We start from the raw sequence: 12969 nt of genomic DNA, 5'->3' as shown, positions 1-12969 counted from the left end.
TGATATCTTTCATTATTGACAAACTAATTCTGTTGTACACAAAGTGTCTAAAATTTTACTAAATGGCTTGTGGAAGCTCAAAGACTGATCATTAGAAATTCTCCCTTCCACTAGGAGGATGCAATGTTCTTGGGGCTGAGGTATAAAATGAATCATTTGACATTTGAATTCATAATTGTACTGGCAAAATTGATTCTGGGTATTTCACATGAGAGTCCAGAATTTTTCTGGGAAATTGGCATCATATGAAATGAAATGTGTTAATGTCACATTATTAAATACAGAATTCGGGAGCACAACTTTACAGTAGTTTGTGTGAAAATGTATGGGTGTTCATCTGCCCAGGAGAGCAATATGAGCCATTGGTGAGAACTGTGCTAAAAGATCATTTTTAGGAAAAAGTAAAGCTATGATTCTCATACAGATATAAAAAGGAATGCACATTAAAGATTTTACTTTACTTAGATGAGGAAATCAAGCAGATGTTGTAACTGAATGAAGGGAAAAGGAAGAAAAATTCATATGGAGTAAAGGAATGTTGAAATTAATTGCAAATGTGGACAAAACCAGTTTTCCACAGAAAAAAGGTACTCAATTAAAATCACTACTGCACAGAGAAGAGTTTATATATCTATTAGTTACCTGCAACTTACAAAGAGTTGCAAAATAGCTCAGAGACAAGAAACAGAGCTAGAATCTGATAACCAAGAAGGGAAATCTAAGAAGGCTGCATTAAAAAAAAGTACGTGTGTGTGTGTGTGTGTGTATATATATATATATATATATATATATATATATATATATATATATATATATAGAGAGAGAGAGAGAGAGAGAGAGAGAGAAAGGATGCATAGTTTTTCACTGAATACATTTTTTTCTACACATGACTGCTTAATAAACAACTACAACCTGAGGCTGATATAATAGAAATAACGGCTCAAATTCAAGGGAAACTACTGTTACCCTGTACTGCATATAAGTGAGAACACATCTAAAACAAAATATAAATTCCAGACATAATTTTTTTAAAACCAGAACTACCCATTTGTCCCCAGCCCCAAGACCTTTTCTCTCACCCTAAGTCTTTCCTACTTCAAGTGAGGACAGCGTTGTCCACCCAGCTACTCAAATCCCCAGCTAGGAAGTGTCCAATTCTTCCCTTTCAATCACCATCCGCCCCAACTCTAAGGCAAGACAATGCATCATCAAGTCCTTGTTTGAACATGATAATCTCTTTTGGTTTACTGGAAGCCTCTCACTAGTCCCCAGACTCTACTCTTGCCTCCCCACAATTCATTTTTCTTAAAACAGCCAGCGTATTCTTTTAAAAATGAGATCAGATCAAGTCTCTCCACACTCAAAACCAATAGATAGCACTAGGATTTAGAATAAAATCCAAATCCCTTTTATGGGGCATCCTAAGGCCCCAGAATATCTGTCCCTGCCTATGTCCCTAACTTCAATTCTTCTCATTTGCCCCCTTATTCAACTTAGTCCTTATTTATTGGAATCCTCTTGATCCTTTGATCACACCAGCCTGGCTCCCATCTTTGCACTAACATTTTCCTTTATTTGGCTCTCTCTTGTCCCAGATTTTTGAATGCCTGGCTCCTTTTTTGTCTTTCAAAGGCAATTTCCTCAGGGATAACTTCTTGCTCCATTCAATATAATATAATGCTCAAGAACACTGTTTTTTATTTTATTTTTTTCATGGCAACTTACTGCTGAATAAAATTTTAAATTATTTCATGAATATCACCTATGTCCCTGCCCTAATAAGCAAATTACCTAATTTCAAGGACTGTATCTTTTTTGTTCATGACTGTACATAAACACACAATAAGATTCTAATACTGTTGGCTATCAGTCAATATTAGCTGAGTGAATTATACTTGTTTTCTTTCTTCACGGAAGTGGATAAAGTACATTTTTCTGACGTATGATGAAAGTCCTAGAATTTGTGATAGATAAGTTCAGACTACTGAGGGAAGTCTGATTTAGAGAAAAGAGTAACTTAGAAGATCTGCAGGTATGTTAGCTTTAGGGCTAATGGGGAAGAGGAATTAGACTCATTTTCTTAGGTCTATCAGCATCTAATTCAAGAAAGACTAGCAGGAGTTTATTTATTTATTTATTTTTTTGTGATACGCGGGCCTCTCACTGTTGTGGCCTCTCCTGTTGCAGAGCACAGGCTCCGGACGCGCAGGCTCAGCGGCCGTGGCTCACGGACCCAGCTGCTCCGCGGCATGTGGGATCTTCCCGGACCTGGGCACGAACCCATGTTCCCCGCATCAGCAGGCGGACTCTCAACCACTGAGCCACCAGGGAAGCCCAGGAGTTTATTTTTAAAGAAATCAGAATAAAGTCAATGCTGGGGAAATGCTGTAGGCTTTACAATGATAGCAAGAGAAGCTCCCCTACATAACAGTGAGAGCTGGAATCAATGTCTCCAGTTTAGCCTGAGTATACATCTGATAGAGAAACATCAGCTTTCTGATTTGTTATATGGAGATAACAGTCTTATATTCTTGTTTCTATTCTATTTAGTTGTATAGATCCAAGGAGATTATTTATGAGGATATACTTTGAAAAATGAAATACAGTACTAACATGAAGCACCACTGTCATTAAACCCATCACTTAACTTCTAAATCTCCATTTCCCTATTTAAACTATCTCAAAATGCCTCTCCCTCTGCTTTTTGAGTCAGAGGTAAATGGAAAAGATTTTATTTTGCTGCTGATGGTAGCAATACAGGTTGCATTAGAAATGAATGGGATGGAAGGACTCTGTTGATTTTGTTTAACCCTGCAATCGGATCCACAAATGCACAGGGCATTCACAGAGTGGAAATTTATGCCTCCAACTAACAGTAATAAGGTAAGTTTACTTTAAAAATGATATTTGGGGAGTGTTCAATTACTGTGAAGTTATGCCCCCAACCAAAATGTCATCCAGTTCCCTAGAATCATCCACATGTCTTCTGAAAAGGTTTCCTCATTTGCCTCATCCTTCTGGCTTGACTGATGGCTCCCACCCAGCCTAATCACTATCACAAAGCATATGTTGGTTTAGGCAATAACAGACCTTCATAGATCATTTACTGGATTCTCCCTTGACGTAAATTGTTATTTGTCTTTGTTTCTAGCAATAATAATACAGGGCACTGTGTAAAACCAGGTTTTCAAGCACTGAGCTAAAAGCTCAACGTGCATTAACAATGATAATAACATTTGAGACAGACACTGTCACAAGTGCTTTGCAGTCATTATTAGTAACTCGTTTCTTTCTCAAAAAACCCTGTGAAGCAGATACAATCTTCCCAAATTTACAAAACAGAAAAGTGAGGCACGATAATATTCCAGAACATGACAGCATTCACAGAACTGGTTACGTGGTTAAGTTGCGCTGGAGCTGTGATGGAAGCTCTTAAATGTCTTGCCACAATGCTGGAAAGCAGTTATTGTCTTCAGTAGAAAGATACTGAGATCAATTCTCAAAATTCTGAAGTGACTGGCCCTATTTGCATAGTAAAGACTATGTGATAGGCCAAGGACTCTGTCAAAGTAACCAGATTAGGTCCAAGATGGAATCACTCATGCTAAGCCCCACATCAGCAAACCAAAATTTATCTAAGTTTCCCTACCTGGGCTCTCCAAGCAAAGGAAGGCCCAGGTCAACCAACCAATCATGCTTGCCTGCTTACCAAACCCTTATCCAGCTCCTTGTTCCATATAAGGAAAGGAACTCTCATTAACCCATTAGCAAATGACCAGTACATCGTCCTTGACCCTGCTCACTTTGGTCTATAAAAAGCTCTCACCTTGTACTGCTCTTCAGAGCTCCTTTCTACCTGTTAGATTAAACAGTACCCAAGTCATGAATCACTGAATAGAAGTCAACTAGATCAGTAAGTTATCTGTAGAAAATTTTATTTTAACAACTCTACGGCGATCCTTTCCAAATCCATGATCTCAGCTCTTCCACATGCCTCACGAGCTTTATATCGTGAGAGAACAATGTGACCTCAGTTTCCTCAGGAAAGTGACTCCTCTCTGCCTAATCATATCATAAGGGAAACCAGGGCTAGAATCAGTAAATGTTTCCCAACAAATAGAACTAAACAGTAAAGTGTTTTAATCCCAGCACATCATTCATTCTAATCACTATATTCTCAGGGGCAAGTACTCAGCAAGCTGTGTGGGAATGACATGCACTGTTTCCATTAAAGTCATAACAGAATCTGTGCACAACACTCCTTCGAAAACAGCTCCCTTGCTCCTCTTCTAGTGAATATTAGCATCTACAATGTGTTCTGCTTTGCCTCTGCATTCCTGGTCTGAAACTCTTTTCTGGAAAAAAGGCTTACAAAGAGTTCCTGGAAGTAAGAATTATAGACCCCCAGGGTACCTAAGGAATAGGAAACTCACAAATTAATCCAATATGTAATTAGTTTTTTCCTTTTTCTCAGAGATAATAAAAATTAAGTGTTCTCACAAATATAGTAACTGAATATCCAAAACAATATTACTGAATCATATTGGCTTAAAATGTACATGATAGAAGACTCACTTGATTTTTGTCATCAATTAAAAGTTATTAAGTATTAAGGAAATTATATTTTATTTTTTTGGTCTGAACATGTTTTATGATTCCTACCTAATCACATCTCCTTCTAAAAAAATTATCTACCTTTTTTAGAGACAAGAGCTAACATGTCCATGTTTTATTTTATAATCATAGCTGATACCTTGTGAGTCATAGTTGTTCGGGTTAGACTAAGGAACTTGAACCCTTGGACTGGCAGAAGGCTGTGCTTTGTGGAGCTTAGTTCAAAAATAGGCTTCACCATTCATATCTTTCCCTGGGAATCTGGAAGTGTGTAATTGAGAGATTAGATAGTTAGAAACGGTAATAAAATAGTTTTTGAATAAAAAGGCAATAATTAATCTCAAACCCTTTACTTCTCGTATGGCAGAATTTTTCAACTTTGGCACTACTGACATTTGGGGCTAGAAAAAATTTTTTTAATTTTTACTTTATATTGGAGTATAGTTGATTAACAATGCTGTGTTAGCTTCAGGTGTACAGCAAAGTGACTCAGTTGTACGTATACATGTATCTACTCTTTATCGAATTTTTTTTCCCATATAAGTTATTACAGAGTATTGAGCAGAGTTCCTGGTGCTATACAGTAGCTCCTTGTTGGTTATCTATTTTAAATATAGCAGTATTATTATTGTTATTTTTAACGCGGGTTGTTACCTGGTGCATTGAATGATGTTTGGCAGCATCCTTGAACTCTAATGACCAGAAGCCAGTAGAATCTCCTTCTTCAGTCCTGACAATCACAAATGTTTTCTGACATTGTCAAATGTCCCCTATCAAAATCACTTCCAGTTGAGAATCACTGCCCTATGGATCTTGAACCAGTAGATCAATATACATAGAAATCAAAAGGGAAAATTTAACAGCTGTCATTCTGGTAAAGCCAGAATACAGCTTGGAATTTAAAATCAAGACTTCTTTCAGGACTTTCCTGGTGGTCCAGCAGTTAAGACTATGCACTTCCACTGCGGGTTCAATCCCTGGTTGGGGAACTAAGATCCCCCATGCTGCGTGGTGCGGCCAAAAAAGAAAAAAAAAAGGATTTCTTTCTTTCCCTCTGAAGTGAAACTAGTGAGAAACAGAAAGAACAAGAGAATGAGAATAAGAACGAGTGGTAAATTCTTGGCAGCCCAGGTCCCAATTCCCTCAATCATATTAGTTACATATTCCCAAATGAAGGAGTTGCTCTGAGGAGAAAAGAGGAAAATGCTTTCCTTACCCCAACAGAGGCAAGGCTTCCTATGTTATACATGAGATTAAAATACAAGTTAGAGAAAAAAATGTGTGCTGTAGAAAGGGGACAAAGATAATCTAGGAGAAGTAACCTACGCAAATAGGCAAGCTGGACAATGAAGATGTAGAAAACCAGCGTCAGCAGATAAGTTCCAGAGGTTGGAATGAGGAATACAGCAGATGGACACAGAGCACCAAAGACTCAGAGAGGGAGCAAAATATTTCTCTCTACGCCTAAGCTTCCAGGTCCAGTCAGAGTCCATATGTAATTATAACAACCATTTGTCCACTGCAATAATCTGACTGAATTCTTCCTCGTAACCAAATGAGCCAGATTCAAACACTGATACTGCTATCATTTGTATGAAAAGAAGAGTAACTAGTCAATAATGTCAATCCAAATCTGAACCCATGTCATTTTTTTAAAATTCAATTTTAATAGCTAAAAGGCAGGCTTGATTTTTTCGTGGATTTTTTTTTTTTTTTTTTTTTTCGGTACGCAGGCCTCTCACTGCTGTGGCCTCTCCCGTTGCAGAGCACAGGCTTCGGACGCGCAGGCTCAGCGGCCACAGCTCACGGGCCCAGCCGCTCCGCGGCATGTGGGATCCTCCCGGACGGGGGCACGAACCCGCGTCCCCTGCATCGGGAGGCAGACTCCCAACCACTGCGCCACCAGGGAAGCCCTTTTTCGTGGATTTTTAAAGCAGTTTTGAGAGAGAAAGAAAAAGAATAAATGGCATAAAGATGCAAATCTTTCCTGGCATCCCAAGACCTTAAACAGCTTAAGACTAGGAGATAACTTCCTTTCCTCTACTGATTTTTCCCTTTTAGTTAGGTGCCTTTATAATAAGTTCAGTTATCTTTCTCTATTATATTTTTGTGAAAACTGCTTTTCTCTGCCAGAGATTGTATCTACTTCCTACACCCTTAAGAGATTCTATTTTCTTCTACAATTTTCAGTTCCTCAGAGTGCCTCTTCTAAATTTTCTAAATGTAGCACTGTAATCAAGGTTTCTAACTGTAAAAAAACAAAAACACAACAACAACAAACAGGCCTCAAGTTTCATATTTTTAGAACAATGACCAGGTGTTACTATGAAAAACCAGTTTCAGTTTGTCACTGATAAGACAAACTAAACTAAGAGGACTTTTTTCTTTACCCTCCCAAATGCGTTAAATGTACTATCCTCACCTCTATTTTTTTTCTTCCTTGCATTGCTTAATTCACCTTTTATGATGGCAAGCATCAGGCAGGTCTTAAAAAAAAAAAAAAACAACTTCATCGTTTGCTATCATACGCCTTAAACAATGAGTCATCTAAAGAAGTGAACATTCTTGTTATTTCAAATCATTACTGAAAATTAGAAGCAAATGAAGCTAGAATATAAGTCTCAGAATTTTAAAAACTTGAGAAACATTAAAGAAAACGCAGTTCATCTCCCACTGTAGCTGGAACAAATAAACCCCAGAAAACTTTGCTCAAGGCCAAACAATAAGTAGGTCTGAGAGTTGAACCTAGATCATTTTACTCTAAATACTGTTCACCACTCTCTGGCCCTGCCATTATAACACACTGTCTCTATGTCTTTCTCTACTGTGTCATATGTAGTCACCATGTAACTAAAAAGTATACTGAGGATTTAATTTTTCTATCAGGTAGGTTCACATTGAACCACCCTAGGCATTATGAGGGGAAAAATAGAAGCTAATATTTATTATCCACTCTGTGCCAGGCATTTGGCTAAGGAAACTGTATGCAAGTATCCCATTTAATCACCAAAATGTTTGCAATCTATGAAGTAGGCACCAAGGCAGTCTTACTCAGGGTTCAGCTGTAGAGCATAGAATCTTTCCTAGATACCTGAAGTAGAAAAGCTTATAATTAGAGAGAAGGGAAGCAACAGACCCTAGACTGAGGTTCTGGCCACACCAGGCTGCCACAACAGCTACTGCCTCTGCAATGGTGAGGAAGCAGATTCTCAAATCAGGAAACACCGCTGAAGCTGGTGACTCCAGCAACTGAGAACCTCTGCCACCATCTGCACCAGAAAATTCCAAATCCATGTCCCCGTGAGAATGTGTGACTTGCAGAACTAAAATCACATCCAGAACCATAGCTGTAAAGGAGCTGGGGAACATCCTGAAGAGACTGGAAAGGGAAGAAGTATAGGAAGGCACACAAGAAAGCAGTGGGAGTGGATACTGCAAAAGTCAATATAAACAAATTTATAGAAAACTCCAAATGCCTTCTGAACAATTTCTGATCCTCAGGATCAAAATCCCCAAAAGTATAATAACATCACTTTTATAATAAAATAATGAAAATTAATTTGAAGACAATATTAGATTGAAAGTCACTGTAGGAGAGAAAGGGTTTCCTAAAAGAAAATTGTAATCTGGAAAAAAAAAAGAAGAAAGTGTTTCTTTTCTGAGTTAATGTCATGTTAATATAAGTCTAACTTCTAGAAGTAACTTGTAATTACAATCATTTATTTTATTTATTATTTTCTGCTTTTACTAAAATGAATTTAGTACATGGTTAGGTTTTGGATAGCTGCCATCCACACTAAAATGAACAGTAATGAAACTTGCTATTAGTGCTTTTAAGAGCATGCTAATGTTACTCATTAAACATTGGATGGATTGTTTCTCAGCCCATGTTCCATGGTGGCTGCATTTGATTATGTATATGTTGGCCGAAATGCTGGCAAATGACATGGACTGTCCTCCCAGAACACGCATGGAAATGAAATGTGTGCATCCTGAGGCGAGCTGGGTGAGAAAAGTTCGACACTTAATGAAATCAACAAAGAGCCTGTTTCTCAAGGGTGACTTGAAGTGTGTGTAAATGATCCTTGCCTCCATGAGCACGATGAGGTGATTTTACCATCAGTGATTTTAGGTGATTAAACACCTCTGGTCTGCTGCTCCCATTAAGGGAGATTATTCTTACTTTCATCCTTGCAACAAAGCTAAGGTTTATGCTTTATTAGGGAGTCTGTGGTGACTAGATGTGTCATTATCTGTCCTACCATCCACCACTGGGTTTAGAATTTTTACTTCAAAATGACCACCATTGACTCTTTCAGATTCCTTCTAGTTTACTATTTAATGTGTGCTTGTTCTGCACTATTCTCGATGGAGCTCATGCTGTTTATGTTTCCAGAGCTTTTTAAGACTCATCCTTGAATAAAGATTAGGAAAAAGTCATTTGCGTTTCCTCCAAAGAACAGCTATTAGATGGGTAATGGATCCTGGAGCTCAGATTATTAAATATTCAACTGTCCTTCTGGATCATCAGGAGGTGCATATCCCAGTTTGACAGGGACAAAGTTAGCCTATAAAAGGACCCAATTTCTCTGGTTAAGGGCTGTGAATCTCATTTTATAGGGTATGCAAGAATGATCAATGATTTTATTTTCATTTAATCAAATTATATTCAGCCTCAAAAGCCTAATGGGCTGCTAGGAAATTCTGATCTCTGCCATTGCTGGGTGTATCACCTTCAGGGTTCACCCATAATTTAGGACATTCTAGAGAAAGAGCTTCATCTTGCAGTCTTCTGTGGCCACAGCAGAAATCCTCATTATGCAAGTCTATAATCTAAAAGCTATTTGATTTTACGCCATGTATGTACCTGGGGATGTACGCTGAGACTAGGAGCCTCTAGAATCTCACCTTCAAACTGCTTCCCATTCCTTCCAAAATCCTGTCACCATCAATGTGCATCCTCCAAAATTCCAATCCTAAACATAGGCACTTAGTATCATCTTTCCAGGATGCTCAGCCTTTAAAGATCAAAACCCAGGAGAGGAATATATCTTCCAGGAAATTTCTGCAAGTTAGCACTGAAATACAAGCCTGCCCTGAGACAAAAGAGCATAAAAGGTGCTAAGATACTTTTGTGAAATGTGGCTGGGGAGGATTCAGACGAGGAGAAAAAAATTAAGAAGAATTATTTCCATAAATTATTCTGAATACTTACTGTGTGCCAGGCACTCTTTTAAGTGCTATATTTGAATGGTGTTTTACTAAGCTCTCAAGATAAGTCCCAAGTGAGGATTAAATGAAACATCACTAATACATGCCAAACAACTATTTTAGGCACGTTCGAAATATCATTACCTCATATAATCACATAACAACTCTATCAGGTAGGAACTACTGTTATCACCAAATGAAGAACTAAGGCATAGAAAGATAAGTAAGGTGCTGAAAAGGGGTCACTGGACCTGTATGGAAGAATGTTTTTTAAACGGGACATTGGCCTTAAGCACTTAGAAATCTAAGATAAGCATTTTAAAGTGATTCCAAACAGGGCTACATGAATGGCCAGAGTGGACAGCTTCTCTGTGCCAAAAGATACATAATCATAGATCAAAAAACAATTACCACTTTCAGTGTGTAAGATATTTTAACAGCTATTTTGTTCTAACAGTTATTAAAGTGAATATAGAACTGACTTATATCAGTGGTTTCACTTTTCATACTTAATTACCCAGTTACCCTTATAAAGCACTAAAGAAAATATGGGGGAGTCAAGATGGCAGACTAGGAGGGCATGAAATTCGCATCTTGGCACAACTAGGGCACCTACCAGGCACCAGTAGGGGACCACGGACGCCTAAGGGGACGGGAGGAACCCCCAGCAACCAAGTACGACATGGGGCATGGGGAGAGTGAGTGGGGAGGAGAAGTGGAGGTGAGACTGGACTGGCGCCCCTGAGGGGCAGCTGGGGGAGAGGAAGAGATCCCACACCTGGAGGGGGAAGTTGGGGGACCACTGGGAGGGCAGAGGATCAAAAGGGAGGGTGGCTAGGTTTCCCCTACTCTCTTGGGCCCCAGAAGCCTGATGAAATCCCGGACCTGATCCTCTGCCCACCTAAACCCCTCCAGCTGCGTGGGTCCTGACGGAGTGGGAGGGAGGAAAGGGGGATCAAAAGTAAAGGCCAGACCTCTGGGACCTGCACCCCTGAGGGGCAAATGGGTGGGGGTAGGAGTTCCTACACTCAGTGGGACCAGCCCACAGTTAGGGTCCAACGGCGACTGTGGAGACCCTGGGAGAGACCATGGGGGAGGGCGTGGAGGAACAGAAAGGAACACGGCCAGCGCTTTCGCTGCCCACTTAGGCACCAGGGAGCCTGTTGGGCTCCCAGGCCTAATCCTCTGCCCTGGGAGCCTCCCTCCTACCAGGTAGAGCCCAAGCCCTGCCCCTACACCCCCACCCAGGGCCCCACCTCTACACTCGGAGACCCCTTCTGAGACCCCCTCCAAACACCCTGGGCCTAAACCCCACACACACACCCTCACCCATGGCCCTACCTCCAAACTCCCGAAATCCACACTCCAGAGAACCCCTTTGGATGTGCTGCCTCTCCCATTCCGTGTAGGTCCTAGGCAGAGGCCCCACCACACACTTGAATGTTGCCCAGCCTAGTCCCCACACCCAAGGCCTTTTCTGGCTGTGTGGGTCCTGAGTCTAGGCCCCGCCCCACACTCAAACGTCACCACCCTGGCTAGGCCCTGCCCAACCCTAAACCCTGCCCCTGCCTAAGTTCCACCCCCCCACCTAAACTCCACCCCCAAGAGCCAAGGCCTTTTTTTTTTTTTTCCTTTTCTCTTCTTTTAGGTCAGGGTGCTGTTTTACCTTCTTCTTGATAATTCATTAATATAATTATTTTTTTCTAATAAACCTTTTATTTTTCTAATTTTATTTTATTCTCTATACTTTGTTATTCTTCTGCTCCTTTTGGGTTGTTCCCCCCCACCACTTTTTTTTCTTGTTTCTGGTGTGGTTTCGTTTTCCCTTGTTGCAGTTGCAGTTGTTTCAATTATATTTTTATTTTTCCTAATACATTTTTTATTGTTCTAATTTTATATTTATTCTTTGTTATTGTACTGCTCCTTTTATTCTTTTTTATTCTTTTTTTTTAATGATGCTATGCAGCTTGCAGGTTCTTGGTTCCCAGGCCAGAGGTCAGGCCCGAGCTCCTGTGGTGGGAGCACCAAGTCCAAGCTGCTGGACTAACAAAGAACCTCAGATGCCAGGAAATATTAATTGAGGTGAGGCCTCCTGGAAGTCCTCATCTCGGCACCAAGGTCCGGCTCTACCTAACTTCCTGCAAACTCCATTGAAGGAAGCCTCAGGCCAAACAACCAGTAAGACAGGAATACAGCCCCTCCCATCAAAAAAAAAATGAAACAACAAAAATTATGTTACAGATGAAGGAGCAAGGTAAAATCCTACAAGACCAAATAAATGAAGACAAAATATGCAACCTACCTGAAAAGGAATTCAGAGTAAGGACAGTAAAGATGATCCAAAATCTCAGAAACAGAATGGAGAAAAACACAAACATTTAACAAGGATCTAAAGGAACTGAAGAGCAAACAAACAGTGATGAACAATGTAATAACTGATATTAAAAATACTATAGAAGGAATCAATAGCAGAATAACTGAGGCAGAAGAATGGATGAATGAGCTGGAAGATAAAATGGTGAAAACAACTGCCAGGGAGCAGAGTAAAGAAAAAAAAAATGAAAAGAACTGAGAACAGTCTCAGAGACTTCTGGGACAACATAAAACACACCAACATTCGAATTTAGTGGTCCCAGAAGAAAAAGAGAAAAAGAAAGGGTCTGAGAAAATATTTGAAGAGATTAGAGTCAAAAACTTCCCTAACAAGGGAAAGGAAATAGTCAATCAAGTCCAGGAAATGCAGAGAGTTCCATACAGGGAAAACCCAAAGAGAAACACACCAAGACACATATTAATCAAACTATCAAAAATTAAATACAAAGAAAAATATTAAAAGCAGTAATGGAAAAGCAACAAATATCACACAAGGGAATCCCCATAAGGTTAACAGCTGATCTTTCAACAGAAACTCTGCAAGCCAGAAGCGAATGGCAGGACATATTTAAAGTGATGAAAGGGAAAAACCTACAACCAACATGACTCTACCCAGCAAGGATCTCATTCAGATTTGACAGAGAAATTAAAACCTTTACAGACATGCAAAAGCTAAGAGAATTTAGCACCATCAAACCAGCTTTACAACAAATGATAAAGGAACTTCTCTAGGCAGGAAACACAAGAGAAGGAAAAGACCTACAATAATAA

At 39.6% G+C, this 12969-nt stretch overlaps 1 long non-coding RNA gene across 2 annotated transcripts in view; it reads right to left on the bottom strand.

Annotated features, from left to right (window-relative positions):
* The window catches only part of LOC149744039 (uncharacterized), an 80110-nt gene extending 67696 nt beyond the window's left edge, over positions 1-12414 (bottom strand). The window contains exons 1-4 of one of the 2 annotated variants that reach the window (XR_016391591.1): positions 11167-12414; positions 9523-9710; positions 5269-5679; positions 4754-4875 (exon numbers count right to left, since the gene is read on the bottom strand). This is a non-coding gene — a long non-coding RNA (uncharacterized LOC149744039). The remainder of the gene's footprint in view (positions 1-4753; positions 4876-5268; positions 5680-9522; positions 9711-11166) is intronic. The other variant, XR_016391592.1, reaches the window with a different exon arrangement.
* Between the last annotated feature and the right edge of the window lie 555 nt (positions 12415-12969).

The sequence above is a fragment of the Delphinapterus leucas genome, unplaced genomic scaffold, assembly GCF_059928025.1.
Source record: "Delphinapterus leucas isolate spDelLeu-1000000601 "Yukka" unplaced genomic scaffold, BTC_Dleu_Yukka2 spDelLeu_asBTCV2_sq25, whole genome shotgun sequence".
NCBI lineage: Eukaryota > Metazoa > Chordata > Mammalia > Artiodactyla > Monodontidae > Delphinapterus > Delphinapterus leucas.
The sequence above is the reverse complement of the archived record's forward strand: the minus strand, read 5'-3'. Positions and strand labels throughout refer to the sequence as shown.